Genomic DNA, 21152 nt, shown 5'->3' on the forward strand with positions numbered 1-21152 from the left:
GGTGAGTGTATATTTTCCACAGTACTTACACTACAGTTCCACTGCTGCTCCTGACAGTGCTTGTGTTTTAATGGCCTATCATCTTGTTTTACGTTTGAACAACTAAACGAATGCATCGGCCAATTTAAATGACTATATTTTGTATAGATTACATTATTGATGCTGTAAAAGGAACCATTTGACATTGAAAATAGTCACATAAACCTTTCACCGTAAGTTTATTGGTGGCTAAAAAGCACTAATATAGCCCATTACAGTATCAAACCATGAATTATAGAAAATCAAAGCCATCAACACCTATAAAGCTTGCACAGTCATTTACTTTTTGGAGAACATTAACATTTTCTAGGGATCAAAATTGTTTGGTGACCAAAACTGCATACTTGTGGGTCCTAAAAATGGCTGCTTCAAACCTAATCCCAAATGGCTCCAAAAACCTTGGTGGTTTTTCTTTGAGTGTGCACTTTTGTGACGTAATGCCACTTTGACTGTCAAAATCTGGTTGGAGCTTGTCTCAGAAGAGCGCATCATGGGAACAGAGCAGCCACAAAAAGCACTCATGAGCCCCCCTGTGCAAGTTAAAATGATGAAAGCACCACCCCATGGTTTTATCTACCTAACTGACAAACACTGTCGTTCACAAAACCTAAAGTGATCAGAAAGTCTGTCTTTTGGGATTGCTGCTTGGCTTACACAGAACTTTTTTATGCTTGCCTTTGGATCTGGAGATGCTGGACTTTATCCAAAGATCCACAGCAGCAATATTGCTTTGTGTATTATTTAAAAACAAATGAGAGAAAAATCATTATCATATAGACCATTACAATGTGGTGATATCATTGGCTTATGAACATTTCCTGCTTATTATCAGACTATTTCATAACTTTAACAAGAGGCAATTCAATCATAACTTAATGTTAAAAGAGCTATCATAACATATCATAACATAACATATTTATCAGTGTGTGGCTCTTTTTGAATTCTCGGAAGCAACAGAAATTAAAAATATAAAACAGGAAATACTCTGGGGCCGTTGTTTTTGTTTACATTCCTCAAAATGGTCTATACCAGGGGTGTCCAAACTCGTTCCTGAAGGGCTGGTCCAGCAGATTTTAGCTCCAGCTTGCCTCAACAAACCTGTAAGAATAGCTGCATCCCAAATGGCACACTATAGTACTTATGAGGTACTTATGCACTTACACACTCAACAGGATAGTATATGTAGTGTCTTCCCAAATGGCACACAATTTTTTTTTTACTAAGCGGAAATTCAAACCGTTTCCCTAATGACGTTTGACGGTTGCCAAATCAGTGAAATAAACAACCGAATTATCAAATAATACCTGCCGTGTGTATTCATAAATATTCCTAGCAAATGTAATAAATGTTGGAGACATGCTCGTTACATAAACGCACTAAATCGCACTTCAGCAGCGTTTATTTGAGAGCGCACAATAACATGTGCTTGAGCAGCATATATTTGAGGAAGAAGTTTTGTGAACAAGCAGAAGAAATCGCCGTGCAATTCGGATGCTCGTAGGCTAGCTGCAGCTACAGCTGGAAAAATTCCTAGAGGAAACACAGAGTGGTTCCCAACCTTTTTATCACGGCGGACCAGTCAATGACTGACAATTTTACTGCGTCCTGGGGGAGGGGGTTGGTAAACATAGATTGTTAGGCGACCATCAACAGTTTTCTTAGAGAATGACAAACTGACAAAACATTACTGCAACTCTGATACAAGTTTTATTTAAGGAGAAAATTAAAAGCACTGCAGTGTTTGTCTGAAATAATTAGCAAAATGTGTTTATTTCAGACAAAATATGAAGCTGATCGGTCATTCATTTGCGCGCCTCCACTGGAAAAAAAAAACTTTAAAACAGGGAAAAGACACAAGCGGTTGGCAGTTTGTGGGTCCTTCACTGGGCCTTTTCCATTTTACTAGCTTGAGGGTTCAATTTTGGCACTGCAGTGACCGAGATGTAACCGAGAGAAATGCAGTCATTTTTTCAAAATAAAAGATTTTTTAAACAAAAGACTCAGACTAAGATAATAAAACGGGATTAATTAATGGTTTCTTGTGCGGCCCGATAATAACTGATCCACGGAGTGACCAGTATGCAGCCCAGGGGTTGGGGACCACTGGTGTAAACGATAACAAAGAACGAGTAAATCATATCAGAATTATTATTTCATTCATTCATATGCTTAATCTAAATATTAGAGGTCGCCACTACAGCGTAATGAACCGCCAACTATTCCAGCATATGTTTTATGCAGCGAACGCGCTTCAAGCCGCAAACCAGTATAGGGAAACACCAATATTCCCTCATTTACACACATACTCATACACTTCGGACAATTTAGTTCATCAATTTCCCTATAGTGCATGTTTTTCGGCTGTGGGAGAAACTGGAGTGCCTGGAGCAAACCCACGTGAACACAGGGAAACATGCAAACTCCAGACAGAAATGCCAACTAACCCAGCTGGGACTTGAACCAGCAACCTTCTAGCTGTGCTAACCACTGAGCCACTAAGCCTCATCCCTTTAAAGAAAATAGCAGGTGCTCATCAACATAACACCATGTTGACACAGCAACAACTTGTTGTCGTCTGTACTGGAGACGGCACAACAAACGTTCCAAATTCAGATGTCCTTCATGTCTGAAGTGGCCTGTGCACTAGGAGTACATCAGAAATAGAAAAGGGCAAAAGGGTTAACTGTCTGGGATATGTGGTGTTTTGTCAAGTTGCATCCGGTGCACAGACAGGAAATCATTGTAATAGTTTCTACTGTTTTTAGTTGCATTGCACTGTACGCATAATGCAGACACAGTAAAAGAGAAGTCAAATAGCAAGTGAGTTATTTATGAATTTTATAACTTACATTCAATCAGCTTTTTTGATAAAATACCCACATGGTCATCATTCTTACATTCTGTCATCAGGACCTTTTCTGTGTCCTATGCACAAGCAAGCATATCTCTTTGTAATGTGACTAAACAGACGGAAACACGACTCTCAAAACTTCACACATGACTGAGCCAAGAGCATGTGCTCTCGTGGTCACCTCTGACCTGGATCCACGACTGCATCATTTTTTTGGATTTCAACCCTGACCTTAGTGGATTGTGTTTGGACTTCATTGATCATCTGGCCAAAGCAAGCTTTTGTGGTAAATGACATTCCAGTTCTTAAAGGTTGCGGAGAGGTCCCATAATACCAGTGACCTCTCACATTCAGGAGCGGACATAGAGTTTGGGTTAATCCAGTCACTGCACTGTGCATCAGATGACAACAGTTCCTGGCGCTTTTGGGAAAACAGCTCATCATTGATGATTTGATTGAATCGATCAAAGCTTCGAGAGTTAAAAAATGTGTCTGAAAGGCATGCTAAGTTGGGATGTAACGATTCACTGTGAGCCGGTTGAAAAATCGATTCAAATATGTGACGACTCAAACCGGTAGAGATGTTGAACAAATCGCGATACATTTTATGAACAGAGGGGGCGCTATGTTTATAGGCGCAATCTCACTCTACCTGCACACCAGCAGTGAGCAAGAGCTGAGTCGGCAAAGTACAGTGACAGCAGGGAAGTGCGGCAGGCAAATGCTCCATACCAATTCACATACTTATATTACGCCCTAAACGTATGTACAGTTTTTGTATAGGAAAAGTTAATACTTTTGAGTGTGCAACAGAAGAGTATGCAAGCTTTGGGACATACTACTTCATCTTTAACAGATTGTTGTGTTGCTTAGTTACGCCTCCTATCAATCATCCACACATCATCCACATTTCTGTCGTATTTAATTTCCTCCCTTATAGGAGAAGCAGTAGCAGGTTAATCTCCCATTCATGAGTCTTTCATGCAGAGAAATCTCCTCAGGTCTTTGGATAATTCTGCATTGAGACGTTAAGATGTCCAACACGTCTTTATATAAGGTCAGTATTGTTGTTGCAGATGAAATATAACACAGATAATGCAATTTCAATATTTTCCAGTGGGCTAGATATTGACTAACAGTCATTCAAACATCTTTACCAAAGCCTCTCTACTTGACGGTTGGTCTCGCGCGTCCATCATTCTAATCGAATTCGTGTCCAATGCGCATTGTATTGTGGGCAATATCAGTGGTTAGAGTATGGACGCTTCTACACTTACATTTTTAACCAAAATAGCAAACCATTCAGGAACCTCTGGCATACTCTTTTCAACATACTAAGGTTTGGGACATACTAATTGAATTCTATTTTCAAATACTATTTAGGACGGATGGTATGCAGATTGGGACGCAGCAAAACTGTGTGCAAATACTGCAAAAAGACGTTTACTTGTGGTAACAGAACAACGAATACGATGCACAGAAACTGTCAGCACAATGAAAAGCTACTGTCACAGACATCTATACGCAAAAAAAAAAAAAAGATGTGTGAAGATGTTTTTCAGACTGAAGGAGAAAGTTGTTCTGTTACAGAAGCAGGTATTAAGATTATTTTTACCCTCTCATTTTTAAATGGTTTACTCAAATTTAAAAAATTAGCTTATTATTATTGAATATTTCAAAATGTTCAAGATTATCGCTTCTTAAGTGTTTCACACTGATACTTATACTAATTACACAAGTAATATTAATGATTAACCTTCATAATCATTTTCAACTCCTATCTCTATTCTGCTTTATAATTAGTAAATTAAATCATATCAGTGTCACAGTTTTAGTTTGTTTATATTAAGGAGTCTTTTTTTAATATTTGTTTTTAAAATAGCAATTTAGTTATGGCAGAAAATATATGTTTTTGCAAAAAAAATGCAGCATTTAAGAAACAAATTAAAAGGCACTTCACCTTAAATTTGTTTTAAATCATTTTGTTCAAATATCATGACTAAATTGTGAAATTAGTATCATGATTAGCATCGCATCGTGAGTCAGGTGAATCATTATATCCCTAATGCAAAGAATAGAGTTTTACCAATTTTTTTTAAATGGTACATTTGTATACACATTGTTCAGCACAGGGCTGCATGGTGGCGCAGTACACCAGTGGTGCAGTGCACTTTTGCCTCACAGTAAGAAGGTCGCTGGTTTGAGCCTCAGCTGGGTCAGTTGGCGTTTCTGTGTGGAGTTTGCATGTTTCCTCCAAGTGCTCCGGCTTCCCCCACAGTCCAAAGACATGTGGTACAGGTGAATTGGGTAGGCTAAATTGTCCATAGTGTGGATGAGTGTGTATGGATGTTTCCCAGTGATGGGTTGCAGCTGGAAGGACATGCGCTGCATGAAACATATGCTGCATCAGTTGGCAGTTCATTCCGCTGTGGCGACCCCAGATTAATAAAGGGACTATGCCGAAAGAGAATGAATGAATGAATGAATGAATTGTTCAGCACTATAGCATAATGTTTAGAATACTGCATTTAGGACAGTACAGCATAATGTTTAGGATACTACATTTAGGATAGTACAGCATAATAACACAATTCTGAAAGTTATCCAAAGGTATACTGTAACTGAATATGTTGCCAACGGCTGCAACTAAATGCATGTTTACAATGCATCTGAGAAATTTGGTCCAGAATAAAAGGACAATATTTAGCTGCATTATAACCTAAATATCTAATTCTTCAAACAAAATAAAGGGCTGTGTCTGATATCTCACCCATATAGCCTTACTAAATGGCTCATTTAAATGGAAGGAAACTTCTGTCCCCATCCTCTAACTCGTTTCAAACTTGTATAAGTCTCGTTCTTTTAATAAAATAATTTGAAAAAAAAACTAGTCCTGTACTATTCCACCATACATTACTTTGACTGTAACTGTCAGCCCAATGCTTACAGCTATTTATGGATATTTGTTAAACATTAAGTGTATGTTGGTTGTCAAGACAATATTGTGGTGCATTATGGGACTGAATGTGGCACAACCTTAAATGGATGTCCAACTTTACACATCATATTAAGCTCATATGAGATACCAAAAAATGTGTATCAAGATCGGCTGATATGAAGCAAGCTCAAACGTAGAGCAGTGCAAACCGGGCGATGACCGAAAATGTTAATGCTAATGGCCACACGTGCTTAATGGGCTTCACCGGGTAAGTTGCACAAAGCGAGCAAAGTCGACCCAACCGACACTTCTCGGAGCTGTAAACAACTCTTGTGAAGGCCTCTTTCATTGGAAACAACTCTTTTGAAGGCCTGTGATATATGATAAGCGCGTCTCAAACAGCAGGGTACTTCTGTAATAATCATCTGTTTAAATTAAAAAAGCTGTCACATCGTCAAGCAACCGTTTAAAATTAATCGAGCATCTAAAACTTACCAGTTCCGCTGTTCTCTTTTCAGTCCTCAGTCAAGACACAGCTGAAAACAAGTGCATATTCCATGATAGCAAGGAAGAAACATAATGAATATAAAGTTGTAAATATTCTTCAACTGCTCAAAACAAACTACGTTCCTACGTGCTGCACAGCAATGTTTATGATAACAGTCCACTAGTAACGACTAACCAAGGAGTCGAATGACTGTTTAAACTGTTCGAATCTTTTACATCTCACCAGAAGACTCGTTGCATCTACAGGTGGCGATAATCGAGGGTGCTGTTAAAAAACTATTACTTCAATTTAAAAGTTATTCACAACTGAAACAGGAACAGCGTTTAAAAAAACAGCACATTTGGAATCATGTATGCTATTTGAGTCTGATCAGTAATCATCAATGCAACATGTTTTTTGATAACTCATGTTGAACGAATGCTTTAGTAAAGTGGTTATAGCTATAAATTATGTCTATTTTTTAAATCCCTATATATTTTTATATAATTAGATATACCTTATATATTTGTACATAACAGCTTTAATAAAATAGTAAATATATTGCTATCAGTACACTGAAAAAAAATATTCATTGGATTTATTAAAATACAATTTTATAAGCCAAATTTAAACAAAAGAATCGGAACACAACATTTAATTTGTTTGTTTAAATTCAGTCCATATAAATAGTTTGCAAACACGTATCTTAAAATAATTTAGCAAATCCAAAAAATAATTAATTTTTAGTGTAGACAAATTTCCATCAAAAATTGGGCTGATATTTCCATCTCGCTACTTCTCAAAGGAATAGCTGACCCAAAAAAATGTAATTTGCTGTTAATTACTCACCAGAGTCAAAAAAAATATACAGCAGAACAAAATTAAGGTTCCTTGAGGAGTTTAAGGTCTTGTGAAGGAAAACGCTGGTCTGTGTAAGAATCATCTTGGATGGCCTGAAGATGAGTAAACTAATACCAAACTTTCATTTTTTATTGATATTTTATTCTAAAACTCATAAGAATCAGAGTTGAGTGAAATATTTTATTTTTAATACATCTCCAAAGCATAACTGTGTATCCCAGTAAGGCAGACTCGGGTAGACAGCTAGAAGTCAAATATAAAGTCAATCAAACAAATTTTCACTCAAATACAACATTCATAAATTCAAGTTCACAAAGAGACAATACTTACAAACTGTCACTTTCACACAGGGAAGTAACAGGCCCAAGAAAAGCTCTTTCATGCAGAGCAGGTCAAAGAGCCAACCGTGATTAAATATGTTTTTAATTAGCATGCGAAGACCTGACAGAGAGACACGTGAACTGAAGCAGACCTGCACAATGGATTTGATTGTCAGCATTGCACTTCCTCTGAGACCCGACTGACCTATCAGCCCATGACCACCAGCGGAGATGCTAGACAACTGCATTTCGACAAATCACTGATCTTCAACCAGCCATAAAATCTGTGAATATATTACAGCACCTTTAAATTCAAAACCAGCTGTTACTGTACGGGTTCTGACCGAGTGAGAGGGTTAGTGAGATTTGTTGTGATTTGTGGTGGATGGGGAATGCCTGAGCCTCAGCTTGGGAGTGTTTCCTGTGTCATCTCGTGAAAGGCCATTTTACAATCTGAGCGCTGGGCTTTATGGACAGCAGGAGAGAGATCTCAACGCCCCTGATGTACTTTAACAGAGATGACTCTGTTCTCTCCCTCAACATATAAATCCACACACGTTAACCGTGTTTCCGAAACTAACTTTTAAAAAAGATGTGTAGATCTAATCCATATGCAAAAGACAGACAGAGAGAAAGAGGAAATAATGGTTTGTTTTGAAGGCCTACTATAGTTTTTTTATGCGGTTCATCAAAAAATGTTATTTCTGTCACTATCTGATCACACTCATGTTCTAACCAGTCTGTCTGTCTATATATATATATATATATATATATAGTGAGATATTTTTGCCTATATAGTCAGTCAGTTGGGTCCTAAATAACTTGATGCAAATTTACACTGACATTTTACAGAAATAAACAAAAAAAACACACATACACGTATTTCACAATTTCATTACACATGTATATACACCCCCCCCCCTTTTTTTTTAATTTTGATTTTTTTTTTCATTAAGGTTTTATCTCTCATTGATTGTTTTTTTTTCCTTTCCAGGAAACATTTTATGTTTTTTTATGAATTTTTTTGACACAATTCTTGAGGTTTTTGGGGGGACAACTTATTTTGATGTTAAATCCTGTTAAATTTGTATAAACTAATAAGTTACTTAATTCCTTTATGTTGTTTTGATTTCCGGGGCACAATTTTAATGTTTTTTTTTTTTTTTTTTTTTTAAAGTTAAGGATAAACTAAGAAATATATGTTTTTTAAAACACTTATTCACTTAAACACTTATTATGAATTATATACAAGGACATCTCAATAATATGTCTGGACTAGGTAGCTGGATAGGGTTAAAAGCAGACAGATGCCAACTATTAAGGACTTCAAGGATTACATAATACACAAACCATACACTTCATTAAACATATATACACACGGACATCACCTATAAGTGATATAACTGCAGGTTAATACACTCAAAAAATGACATTTGCAATTTATTCAAATTACTTGCATAAAATAAGAGCTGAAACAACTTATTTTTGTTAAAATCCACTTAAATTTGTAAAAACGAATGAGTTACTTAATTCCTTCATGTTGTCCCAACAGATATGGACCCAGCATATACTAACTTGAACTGTTAAAATCTATTAGTTACTACTTACACTGTAAAAACAATCAACCTTATGAGTCCACTGAACTTGCATTATGTTAAACTGACTCAAAACAGCTTGCGTAACTTATAAAATTAGGTTAACACATGATTAACTTAGTTTAATAAGTTACAATGACCTAAAAACATATGCTGTGAGAACTAATTGATCATATAATTATTTTTTTTTGTTAGTAACTAAAGTTATGGTAACTAATAACCTTAACTTTCCAAATTTGACTGTAATGCATTAATGTGCACCTTTTGTAAAGCTGCTTTGAAACATTATGAAAAGCGCTATACAAATAAACTTGAATTAAATTAAGATAGATGGATGATTAGACGGTCATTTCAGAAAGGTAATCCTAATTATATATACTATTATCTAAAGTTAAATTAATTGCCCTTCAATTTCACAATGTAATGTAATGGTGGAAGACCTGTTATGCATGAGTGTGTGTGTGTGTGTTAAGGGTTATGAGACAGATATGAGAGCACCGAGAGCAACGCTGGTCTTTCATGCTGTTGTTTTTATGATGCACTCAAAGGGGCTCTTAAAATGAACAGAGAGAACGAGAGAGAATAGATCTGTGCTGCACACACAGTGGCCTGCAAAAACACTTTTTATAGCTCTTTAACAGATGTTGATGGCATTACATACTAATCTTCTATTTTTTCAAACTACATTTATTTCGTGCAATTCATTAAATTTATTCACCTTTTTTTCAACCAGTGCTCCAAGCTAAAGGAAGGAGTGTGTTGCAATTTGTGCACATCAGTGGGTGTAAATCAAACACATGGCTCTGTCGAGGGAATGAGGTGTTTGACATGCCGACTGTAGCCTCAGATGTAGAGGCATTTCAAAGGTACCATGTGATGCCACACCATATGTGCTAATGAGAGAACGCAGGTCTGGGATTTGTCACCAGATAATCCACCCACTTTCAACCCTGAAACAGTTTAAAGTGGCGAGAGAGAGAGCATGAAATGGAGTATTACTGTGCTAAACAGCAGTACAGTTTGACACACTTCTCTTATCTGGTGCCCAGGCTAACCAAGACCACAGGCTATTAACAGTAGAGAGAGAGAGAGAGAGAGAGAGAGAGAGAGAGGCTGACATGCTTCTCTTATCTCTAGCCCAGGCAGCTAAAGGGGATACAGCAACAGTCGTGACCCTTTGCACACCAGGGTCAGAAATGAACTTCTCCATTATGGGGTAATAATCAGTGTTGGGCACGTTCCGTTAAAAGAGTAATTAGTTAGAGTTAGTTACTTCTCACAAATAGTAACCGAGGGAAAGTAACTATTGCGTTACTTTAAAACAATCTATTTGTCAAATGACTATAAATATAAATACATATGCAACATATCATTATTACTACAAAAACATTCTTGCCTTTCACCTTAATGAGGAAAAAGCAGTGCTTATATATGTCCAGTTTGTCGTTGGTGTGAATGAACACCCGCACTTCTCTGTCTCTGATTGTCAACGATGGAAATGTACTCAATCTAAGCCAATCATCACATTTTCTATAACACCACGTTCACAGACACACCAATCATAATCGCTGGTTGGTTATGTGTCCTACCCCAGCCCGAACACACACAGAGAAAAAGATGTTCTGTGGCTGGAGAGACGCTGCTCGCTTGAAAACTGCTTCAGTGTTCTCAATTAGTTGTAACGGTTGTAACGGGTGAACCAGAAATTCTTTTGATTAATCTTTACTGAAAAAAGTATCGCTGTTAGTAACTCTATTTATTTATAGTGCCGTTATTCACATCACTGGTAATAATTGATCCCTCAAAGTAATTTTGCATTTTTTACCTCGATTTTTTTGTCAGATATGCTTAACCCAATTACTTTAGTCAATCGGAATAATATATAATGTCATCACGAACAAATTCTTTAAAAGTATTTAAATAATATACTGGTGGCACGCTCTTCACAGCAAGAAGTTTGCTCGTTCGAGTCCCTGCTGGGTAAATTGTCATTTCTGTGTAAAGTTTGCATGTTCTCCCCATGTTGGTCTGGGTTTCCTCCTGGTGCTCCAGTTTCCCCACAGTCAAAATAAATGCACTATAGGTGAACTGAATAAGCTAAAGTGGCCAGTGTCTGTGAGTGTCTATGTATGTTTCCCACTACTGGGCTGCAGCTGGAAGAATGTAAAACATCAAAGAAAAAGCTGGATAAGTTGGCAGTTCATTCCGCTGTGGCAACCCCTGATGAATAAAGGGACTAAGCTGAAGGAAAAGTAATGAAGGAAAAAACTAACAAACACACAAAAAACAGGAACTTATCACAGTGCAGGGATATGCTGGGACTATTGTGACAGAAATCTGTATTGTGTATATGAATAACTTATTTAGAAAAATAAAACATGACATTTATGACAAAAAAAAAAAACAACAACAATCGAACACACATTGAAAACAATATCAAGTTATAGAACATACAGAGAAAGCATCTGTGTTTGGAAAAATAAACATGCAGATCACTTGAAAAGATCTCAGTTTCACTGGATTTAGTTTATATGTTCAGGTAAAACATTTTTTTATTCTGAAAACTTCTGATATTTCTTTTAATGCTGTGAAAAATGGTGGGTTCCAAACAATCGGTTTGTGTTGGGACAAAATGAAGTAATTACGTTAGCTTATTAGTTTAGTAATTTATGTGGATTAAACAAAACATTTAAGTTGTCCCAAAAAACACTCAAGAATTGTGTTGTTTCAGCATATAAATAGTTTGAACAAAACAAGAAACGTCATTGTTTTGAGTAAAAATTCAGAATTAAAACGTTTAAAACTTTTTTTAATATAAAGTTTGTGTTTTTTGCATTTTATATAACATAAAAAGGTGTAATGTTCTCATAATTATTTTTACACAATATAGTATCAATGTTGTAACTTTAAAAAAGTAAATAAATCAGTATTTGGTGGAATATCCTTGTGCAAACATTGTTAATCAGATTTTGCCTAATTTCAATTGATTATTTTACTGTAAAATTTTCTGCTTTCAAAAACATTTAAAGTTGTATTTTATTATTATTATTTTACTCTAAGCCATAACTAGTAAAGTATTTTTTTGCGTATATACTAAATTCATGATTTTTTGGTAAAACAAGTCATCATTTTTCAATTCCTGGTTTCCACAGATGACAAAATCCAAACCACATCCACCATCCAGACTTCTGTGGAAGTTGTAAAGACCCCCAATTTAAATGTATTAATAGCGAAGTCTGTAAAACATTTAATAGCGATGTTTTAACATTAAAACCCCAATGTCACAGCCAAGAACAGCACAGATTCACAGCTGTACGGTTATACTTGCAATCTAAGAAGAACTGCAGCTCATATTTATATTTGCACATGAACTACAGGCAAGGATCCAAAATATATCTGTTTCCACATGGTAAAGCCATTCCCTCTTCATGCCTGCTCAAACGTGTTTATTGATTGAGAATGAAAACACCCACTAGTCCATTTATGTAACATTATACAGGGTAAATTTAACATGCTAGATTGTCCTGCTATCCTATGCGGACCACACTGTTTAGTCCACACTAGAGACCAATATGTGAATTTAATAAAGCTTACTCGAATTTGTTGTCTGTCTAATCAGTGTTTGTTTAGTCTGTGAAAGCGTGCTGGACTAGACCGTGTGCGGTCAATGGAACGCAGGCCATTGGGTTCAGTCGTGGTGCAACATTCACTGGAGAAAACATCACTCATGAAATCATTCATTCAAAGCAATTCAAAAAGCTGCGCTCAGATTCGCAAAGCAAAACAAAAAAAAATATGGAAATACATAAAACGGAATTTCATCCGCTCAGATCCACAAAAGCAAAACAAAAAGACTAGAGGGAGACAAAAAACTGAATTTTTCATGTGACAGAAATATCTTAATATGGCACAGACTCTTTAGCTTCAAATTTTTGATTGTTTTATTCCATTTTTTTTTTCTTGGAAATTCATATTTTAGCAATATTTAACTTTTAATTATACAAGCCTTTGGTAAAAACGAGAGTCATTCCAGATTATTCATTATGCTGCGCATTACCAATACATTTGAAATCCCAAACTTTCTTATTACATAGTGGGCAAAAATAGCATATGAAATTAGTTTGCTTTAATACTGCACATTTCCAAAGTCAAAAAGTGAAAATTATGAATTACTCATACCTAAAATATTCTGAAATAAACATTCAGTTGATGATTTAATCCACGGTAGAGGGTTTGTCAATTGCAGTAAAGTGATATGACAGACACTAGTAGATTACAGCTAGGGGTGTAACAGATCACGATTGATCCGTGATCTGTACGGATCACAACCCACAGTTTGGAACGCATGTGACCTACAGATAAATAACTTTTTTGAAATTGTAGGTTAATCCAATATTAATAACGATCTCCTCCCGTGTCGTTCAAATCATGCGTATGAAAGCATTTTGGCATCCCTGTAAAATATAATGATGACGGAAAAAGTTGTGGTGGCACCTACCTAAATGCTTTCTTAGGGTTCTAATTAAAGATGTTTTCTGTCACTGTTTTTTTAAGTTGCATTAATGCATTCGGTGTAAAGCTGTACAAAATTCAAACCCGCGCAACATGAATGATAAATGCTAATGATTTGCATATGTTTATTAATCCTTTGCAGAGCTGCATTCAAATCTGTGTTTGATTGAGAGAGATTCAGTTTGTACACTTTTTCAGTTCGTTAAAAACATTTAAATAACACAGAAGTTCTGGGAGAACAGTTTATAGTTCTGTTATAAACACTGATGTTTATGGTAAATACTGAAAAATCAGATTAATGAAACTTGACGCTGGTAAATGTTGTAGCAATTACATCATGTAACCAATGGGTGGCGACAAACAACTATCAAAATTATGTCACTGAATAGGTTTTCAAAAATGACACACCTATAATGAAACATGAAGTTGTACGTGTGTATTGTTGAATCAATAATTGAAAATAAATATGATCTGTTGTACAAGATGTTAGATTTCTATATATAGCATTATCAGCAACAGTAGCAAAGATCATTTTTGTATTGAATATTTTCCTTTTTCAGCTGGTTCTTTCTTGATTTTTATTTTTAATAAAATTACAGATTCTAAGTTCTGTTTGTTAAAACCAATGGTTTTTTAAATGGAGAGCAAATGACATTTGTCTCCTTCCTTTTTGGTTGATCCGAAAAATAGTCCAATCTGTGACTCAAAAACCGTAATGTGATCCGAACCATGAGATTTGTGATCCGTTACAGATGTAAATTAATTTCCATTTATATGACACTAATCATACTTTTATACTGGTTGCATGTTTAAAGTTGTATATATGCATTTTCACAAAGCTTATAATTCTGTATTCAGTTGAACTTCCGAAGGCCAGCTGAGAAGTTGACATTATTCTAGTCTTTAATTGAGTCTCAATCAGCTCCCTAAACATAAATTCAACCACTGGTCAAGACAGTAGAAATGTTGGGTCACTAAAGATTGGGATATTTAGTGGTTACATAAAAAAAAATCCTCATTAAATATCACCAAAACTGAAACTTTTTTAAAAAAAAATCACAATTTACACAATTTACACTATAGATAAATAATTAGATTTTCATATGCCAGCAACATTTTAACCATTAATCAATTATAAAAGTTTCTTTTTATAAAAAATTGAATTGTTTTTTTTTGACAAGTTGGTTTGAAGTGGAGAAAAGTTATTTCAAGGGAGGAGCTATGGTTATGGTATTTGATTACAGACAATGAGAATTGCATAGATATGTCATTTTTAACAAGCACTACTATAAATAAAAACAAGAAAGTCAATTTTGAATTCATCCAGACAGGAAAGCAAGTGAGCATCGAAACTCTGATTTTCATGGCGCACAGTGGAAATTTAAAGAGAGCAAACATTTCAATGCACTGGAAGAATTTTACAATTGAGATGGCACTTGAAATTGTTGGCTCCCAGATCTTGAATACTGAACAAGGGAGCTGATTGAGATGCACCATCATTGACTAAACAGCTGATGAATAAGGTGCATGAAAGGAACAACTGAGAATTTAATTCTACAACATTTCTGGAAGACATGTCCTATTCTCACAACAATAATAATGAGCACTCAGCAGCATTAAACAAACACTGATGTTTCAAAAGTGTAAGAGAGCAAAGTCTAGGTGACAACAGTTTTCTGTTATAGGCTTTTAAACATGGGACATATGATATTTTTAACTTAAGGAGTTTTTTTTTTTTAAGTAGGTTTTCTCAGCTTTTTTGATGGCCTATACACAATTTCATCATGAAAATAATCTTTATAAATGTACTTTCATCAGAACTGCCAGAAATAAAAGGCTGAAGCTATAAACAATCTACAAGTCAGAAAGTCTGAGTTGAAATACTTTTCAATTAGTCTAAAACTGTATAGTCGGTTGATGACAACTGCCTCTTTGAAGACACAAAACACTAAAGCCATAGCACTCCTAAAAAATGAAAATGTACTTACTATTTATCCAGCACCAGTGTGTTCCAAAATGACGTAAGTTTCTTTCATCTGTTGAACACAAACAATGTTTTGAAAAATGTTAGTAACAAGTTAATAGTTGTCATTGACTTAAAAAAATAATATTGAATTGTGATAATGTTTCTGAAAAATACAGTTCGTAATGCATAAATGCACCTTGGTGGGCAAAAAAGGACATCTTTTTTATATAATTAATTGAAATCTTTGACAAGTACATTTTCACCCACTTCAAATGTTATCACTCGATTGAATAACCAATATCAGCCGATGGATATGGGCCAGTAGGGGCTTTCGCCACCTACTAGTAGGCTCAGAAGGTTGTTATCCATCCACATGGTTAATTAGCTATACTAATAGAGAAAACTCCAGATCAATATTGCTTTTTTACATTACTGTGATGGTTGGGTTTTAGACATTAATAAAACACAATTAATGGAAAAATCAATAAATAATATAAATAATCCTCTATAACTTCCATCCGCAGCCGTATGTGATCTATAGCTGATTAACTATGTGGAAGATAACAACAGCCTTGAGCCTAGTAGGCGCAGACGGCCCCTACTGCCCCATATCTATCAGCTGATAACGCTCATTTAATCGAGTGATAACATTTGAATCAGCTGGTATTTTCTGAAAAGTTCACTATTTTAATCATTTACAAGAAGAGCAATTCAGATGATGTGCCATAAACACTTAAAGACTTTGTTACTCTACCTGTACAAATACAAAAGTGTGTGCTGTATTATAGGACATATAAAGCATTCTGCATAGTTTACTCAAATGTAACTGGACGTTTTGTAAAATAAATATTCTGTATTGTGATAATACAGAAAACTGGACTGAGAGCTTCAATTCACTTGAATTGCTATGTTGAGCTGCTTTGACACAATTTACATTGTAAAAGCGATCTAGAAATAAAGATTAATTGAATTGAATAAACTTTCTCTACTCTTGCAGAAAAAAGCATAGGCTACTGTATTTACTGCAAAAATGCATCATGATTTCCAGAAGATAGCAACTTACAAGAGATGACATCCCTTTCAGAATCTACATTCACGTCGGCAGCATGCGCAAACCAAACGGACCAAATATATAAACACATGAAGGATGCAACTATCACTGGATGTGGAGTAACGCTTGGGGGACCATGCTAAAGCGAACAAAAGGCTTCAGTGAATAGGCCTATATTCCCCCCTAAAAAAAGATCAATCACTTTTAAGACGTTTATTCAGTAATCAGGCGAACTCAAAATAAAACAAATCCCAATCATGTGAATCAGTCAGTTTCTTTAGCGCCTTAATCTCAACCATATGCTCAAACTTTTGCCCTCTGCTCTCTCTCGGCTACCGGGCACCGTTAGACACAATGACGCATAAACGGAGAGGCGCCCGTGGCTCCTCGCTCCCACCGAAACGGATACGCTGGAGTTTTACACGGTGATTAATCACACAAACAGACACGCTATGCTGAACGCGGCCCCCGATCACCTCCACAGCGGCCGCCGGGCCAAAGGAGGAGCCCCGGCCGACACAGAGGCCACTTTGTGCAGCGAACACAAGCGATTGTCGGTCGGGGCGACAGGGTCCAGTTGTGCACATGAAAGTGCACATTGTGCGGCTGTTTTGACAACCTCGTCGAGAGACGCGGAGGATTTCCTGCTCGCCAGACTTTACTGCCTCTAAACGATTCTACAATCTGTCACAAAAGCCGTTCTCGTGGGACAGGGGGAAAAGAGTGGAGGCCGCGCGCCCTCTGTTGGAGGGACTCGAGTAGTGCAGGAAACACTCCGCTCTAAACGTAAAGTTTTTGAAAGCAAGATGTCATGTTTCAAACAGCTGTAATTAGTTACCATATACTAGTATAAAATATTGGCTTTAAATGTGTACAATTTATCTAGAATATAAATAATAGTTCACTTTAGCATAATTTTATAAACCTATTCCATAGAATTTAAATGTAGCCTACATTATAAAACGGGGGCTCAATCCTGCTCCTGAAGATATACCTTTCTGCAGAGTTCAGCTGCAACCTTGATCAAACACACCTGTCTTTAATTACCAAGTGCTCCTTTAGATCCTAATTAGTCGGTTTAGTTGTTTGATTTTTAAAACAAACCAAACCAGTGCGTCATACTTTTATTCTTTTTAAAAATATTTAGCAGTTTGGTTTGTCCAACATAATAACATAACACATAACATGACATAACAACATATAATTACTCACTTTCCTTTGACTTAATCCCTGCATTATCAGGGGTCAGCACAGCAGAATGAACCACCTATTATTTTAGGATGTTTTATGCAGCATATGGCCTTCCAGCCGCAAAATAGTTAGCCTACATATCATTTAAATATTGAAAACCTTTTATATATTTGATCCATTTTAACTCATATTTTTTTCAACGCAAATGCTAAAACCTTGATTGTTTATAAAGATTTTTAGATTAAATTAATGTGTAAAAAAAGTATTTACCGTCACTTTAATGTAATAATGTAGTTTAATGTAAAAAAAATTTAATTTCTTAAACATATTGTGCTTATATTTATGGCTTGAATTAGCTTAGAAAATTGTCATAATTCACATTCTGTACAAGTGATGTGAGAAATATGAAATTCTATTTACTATCCAAATGTTTTCATCATGATTCCAGATATCACACTGTAATAACTTACACCGCTGGTAACCCGTTGCCTCTAAGCCAAGAAAAGTTGACTTTACTTTAAAAAGTGGGTATAAACCCATTGTACCTTGGAACTGTTAAGGTGCATTTTTTTACGTAATTAAGTAAGGTCAAAATCGCTTTTAAAGTAACAGGTTTAGTCCCTAAGTAAAGTCAACCAATCGTTTTAAAACTTAAAGTCAACTAATCACTTTAAAACAACCTGGTTTACTTATTTAAGTCAACTAGTTGCTTTAAAAGTAATGGGTTTCTCACATTTTCAAGTAGTCAGCTAATCTCTTTTAAAGCAACAGGTTTATTCACTTGTTTAAGTCAACTAATAATAATAAAAAATAGGCTTATTTTAAGTAAATCAACTAATCACTTAAAAGCTACAAGTTTACTACCTTTTTTTAAAGTCAACTAATCATCTAAATCTAATCTAATCTAATCATTGTAAAAGCAATGGGTTTACTCTGTCTACTTTTATAGTTAGCTAATTGCTTTTAAAGTTAGCTAATCACTTTTAAAGGTAACCAATTGGTTTTAAAGTTAATTGCCTTTAAAGTTAGCTAATTGCTTTTAAGGCGATGGGTTTATTTCTTATTCTTCACCCTTTTTTCTTTTAAGTCACTAATCAGCAACAGATTTTTTAACTTGAAGTCAATTAATCGTTTTAAAAGCAACAGGTACTAACTTTTTAAGTAAAGTCAACTAATATCTTTTAAAGCAACAGGTTTGCTCACTTTAAGTAGTCAACTAATCGTTTTAAAACCCACAGGCTACTCACCTTTTAAGGTCTAATTATCATTTTAAATACATAGGTTTACTCATTTTAGTCAATTAATCGCTTTAAAAGCAACATTTTTCTTACTTTTTCATGTAAAGTTAACTCATTTATTTTAAAGCAACAGGTTTACACAGGTCACCAGGCATGAACTTAACCAGATAATTGACCTCCTTAGACTTCTTAACTTGCAACAGCACATTAGTTAACTAGATCAGCCAGATTAATCCCTTACTGGTTTTCCTGCTTGTCAGTCTTTTCAGCAAGGACAGTCGAAAACAAACCAGTTAAAGCATCAACCCTTTCTGTTTCCAAAGCCATGTCAGTATCTGCTGGGTGGCTTCACTTCAAAAGCACATCTGCAGAATCTCTCCACTGGCACTGCCACGTGCCAATGGAAAGGACCAGTAATTCTCAACAAATAAATAAAGCGCACAGACCACCACACACGAAGAGGGAGACACTGATGCTGGCACGGTGGCTTTTCTTTGAGGAACTGCCAGGCGCTGCTGGATTTGACTGGCATCAGATGCTGATGAGCTGAACTCATTTGTGCGGCTTGATTTGTCACGGTTACATTTATAATTAAAAGGGAAATCAAGTGCCAGGATACTGACATGTGCCTGTTGGTTATTTGGGCATGATCTCTTCAAAGATAAAACATATTGCATTCAGGCAATGATTGAGAGGTGGCTGAACATGTTTCAAGTCAAAGTTTTGATTCACACATGAGAATTAAGGGACAAACGTTATAAAATGTTCACAGCATGCCAACAACATGAGGTACTTGATTTTTTAAAATGTTATTATTCTTTTTAAAAGACATCGCCTACCCCAGCAATATTGCATTAATATTTGATTACCAAATGCAGCATTATTTAGAATTATTACATTTTAAAATGTGAATTCATACAATTTCATAGTTCTATTGTATTTAAAAATGAAGTGAAGCACTGTATTGAATTATTATCACCCTCAAAACTTTTAAAAACAGCAAAATGTACAAGCCTGTACATCATTTAATGTATTCCTGTGATATTGTTTATATCTCCCCCAGCCTTTGAATTTTTGTACATTTGTTGTGCTTGACTTGCATTGTATTTCTTGACGTTATTCAATTAAAATAATCTTCAGAAATCATTCAGATATGCACTGAAAAAATGTAATTTATAAATAAAAATACATCCTTAAATCAATCAACAGGTTTTGCCACTTAATATTTTAGGATAAATATAATAGGATAAATAAAATTAGAAATAACAAAAATAAGTTTAAGGATGTGCTATATTGATCAGACATACAATTTCAAAACCCTAATATACCCGTTTCCACAAAAATATTGTGCAGTACAAACTGCTCACAATATTGATAATCATTATTAATTATTGTACCAATGGCAGTACATTGAAGATTACACTATAAAAAGGGATTAAGTTACCCATTGCACGAAAGCCAAGACGAGTTGACTTTACTTTAAAAAGCAGAGTAAAACTGTTTTAATGTAAAACTAAGTTGCCTTCATTTGTATAATTAATTAACATTAGTTAGAGTAAACTTGTTGCCTTAAAATTAAGTCAATGAAATGTTTTAAAAGCAACAGGTTTACTCATTTTAAGTGAAGCCAACTAATCGGTTTAAAACCCACTGGCTTAATTACTTTCTAAAGTTAAGTCAACTAATCGATTTAAAACAACCTGGTTTACTCATTCAAGTAAACTAATCACTTTAAAAGCAAGAGGTTTACTCACTTTAAGTCAACTAATCGTTTTAAAACCCACAAGCTTACACACTTCATAAAGTAGTCAACTAATCACTGTAAAACAACCTAGTTTACACATTTAAGATAACTAGTAGCTTTAAAACAACCTGATTTACTTAAGGTCAATCTATCGTTTTAAAACCCACGGGTTTACTCACTGTTTAAAGTTAACTTATCATTTTAATACAACCTGGTTCACTCATTTAACTCAACTAATCTCTTTAAAAGCAACAGGTTTCCTGAATCCTAATGTATCTGTTTGCACAAAAATATTGTGGAGCACAAACTTCACAATATCGATAACCATCATTATTACTGTACCAATTACAAAACAAATC

The 21152-nt window shown here is 35.3% G+C and overlaps 1 long non-coding RNA gene across 3 annotated transcripts in view; it reads right to left on the minus strand.

Moving 5' to 3' along the window:
• Positions 1–17678, minus strand: part of LOC137488668 (uncharacterized) — a 108002-nt gene extending 90324 nt beyond the window's left edge. Inside the window, exons 1-5 of one of the 3 annotated variants that reach the window (XR_015518660.1) lie at positions 17575–17678; positions 15592–15639; positions 7702–7780; positions 7507–7617; positions 7298–7419 (exon numbers count right to left, since the gene is read on the minus strand). This is a non-coding gene — a long non-coding RNA (uncharacterized LOC137488668). Of the gene's footprint in view, positions 1–7297; positions 7420–7506; positions 7618–7701; positions 7781–15591; positions 15640–16632; positions 17287–17574 lie in introns of those variants that run through there. The other 2 variants (XR_015518659.1, XR_015518661.1) reach the window with 2 other exon arrangements.
• Positions 17679–21152: the final 3474 nt, after the last annotated feature.

The sequence above is a fragment of the Danio rerio genome, chromosome 20, assembly GCF_052040795.2.
Source record: "Danio rerio strain M-AB ecotype USA chromosome 20, GRCz13ab, whole genome shotgun sequence".
NCBI lineage: Eukaryota > Metazoa > Chordata > Actinopteri > Cypriniformes > Danionidae > Danio > Danio rerio.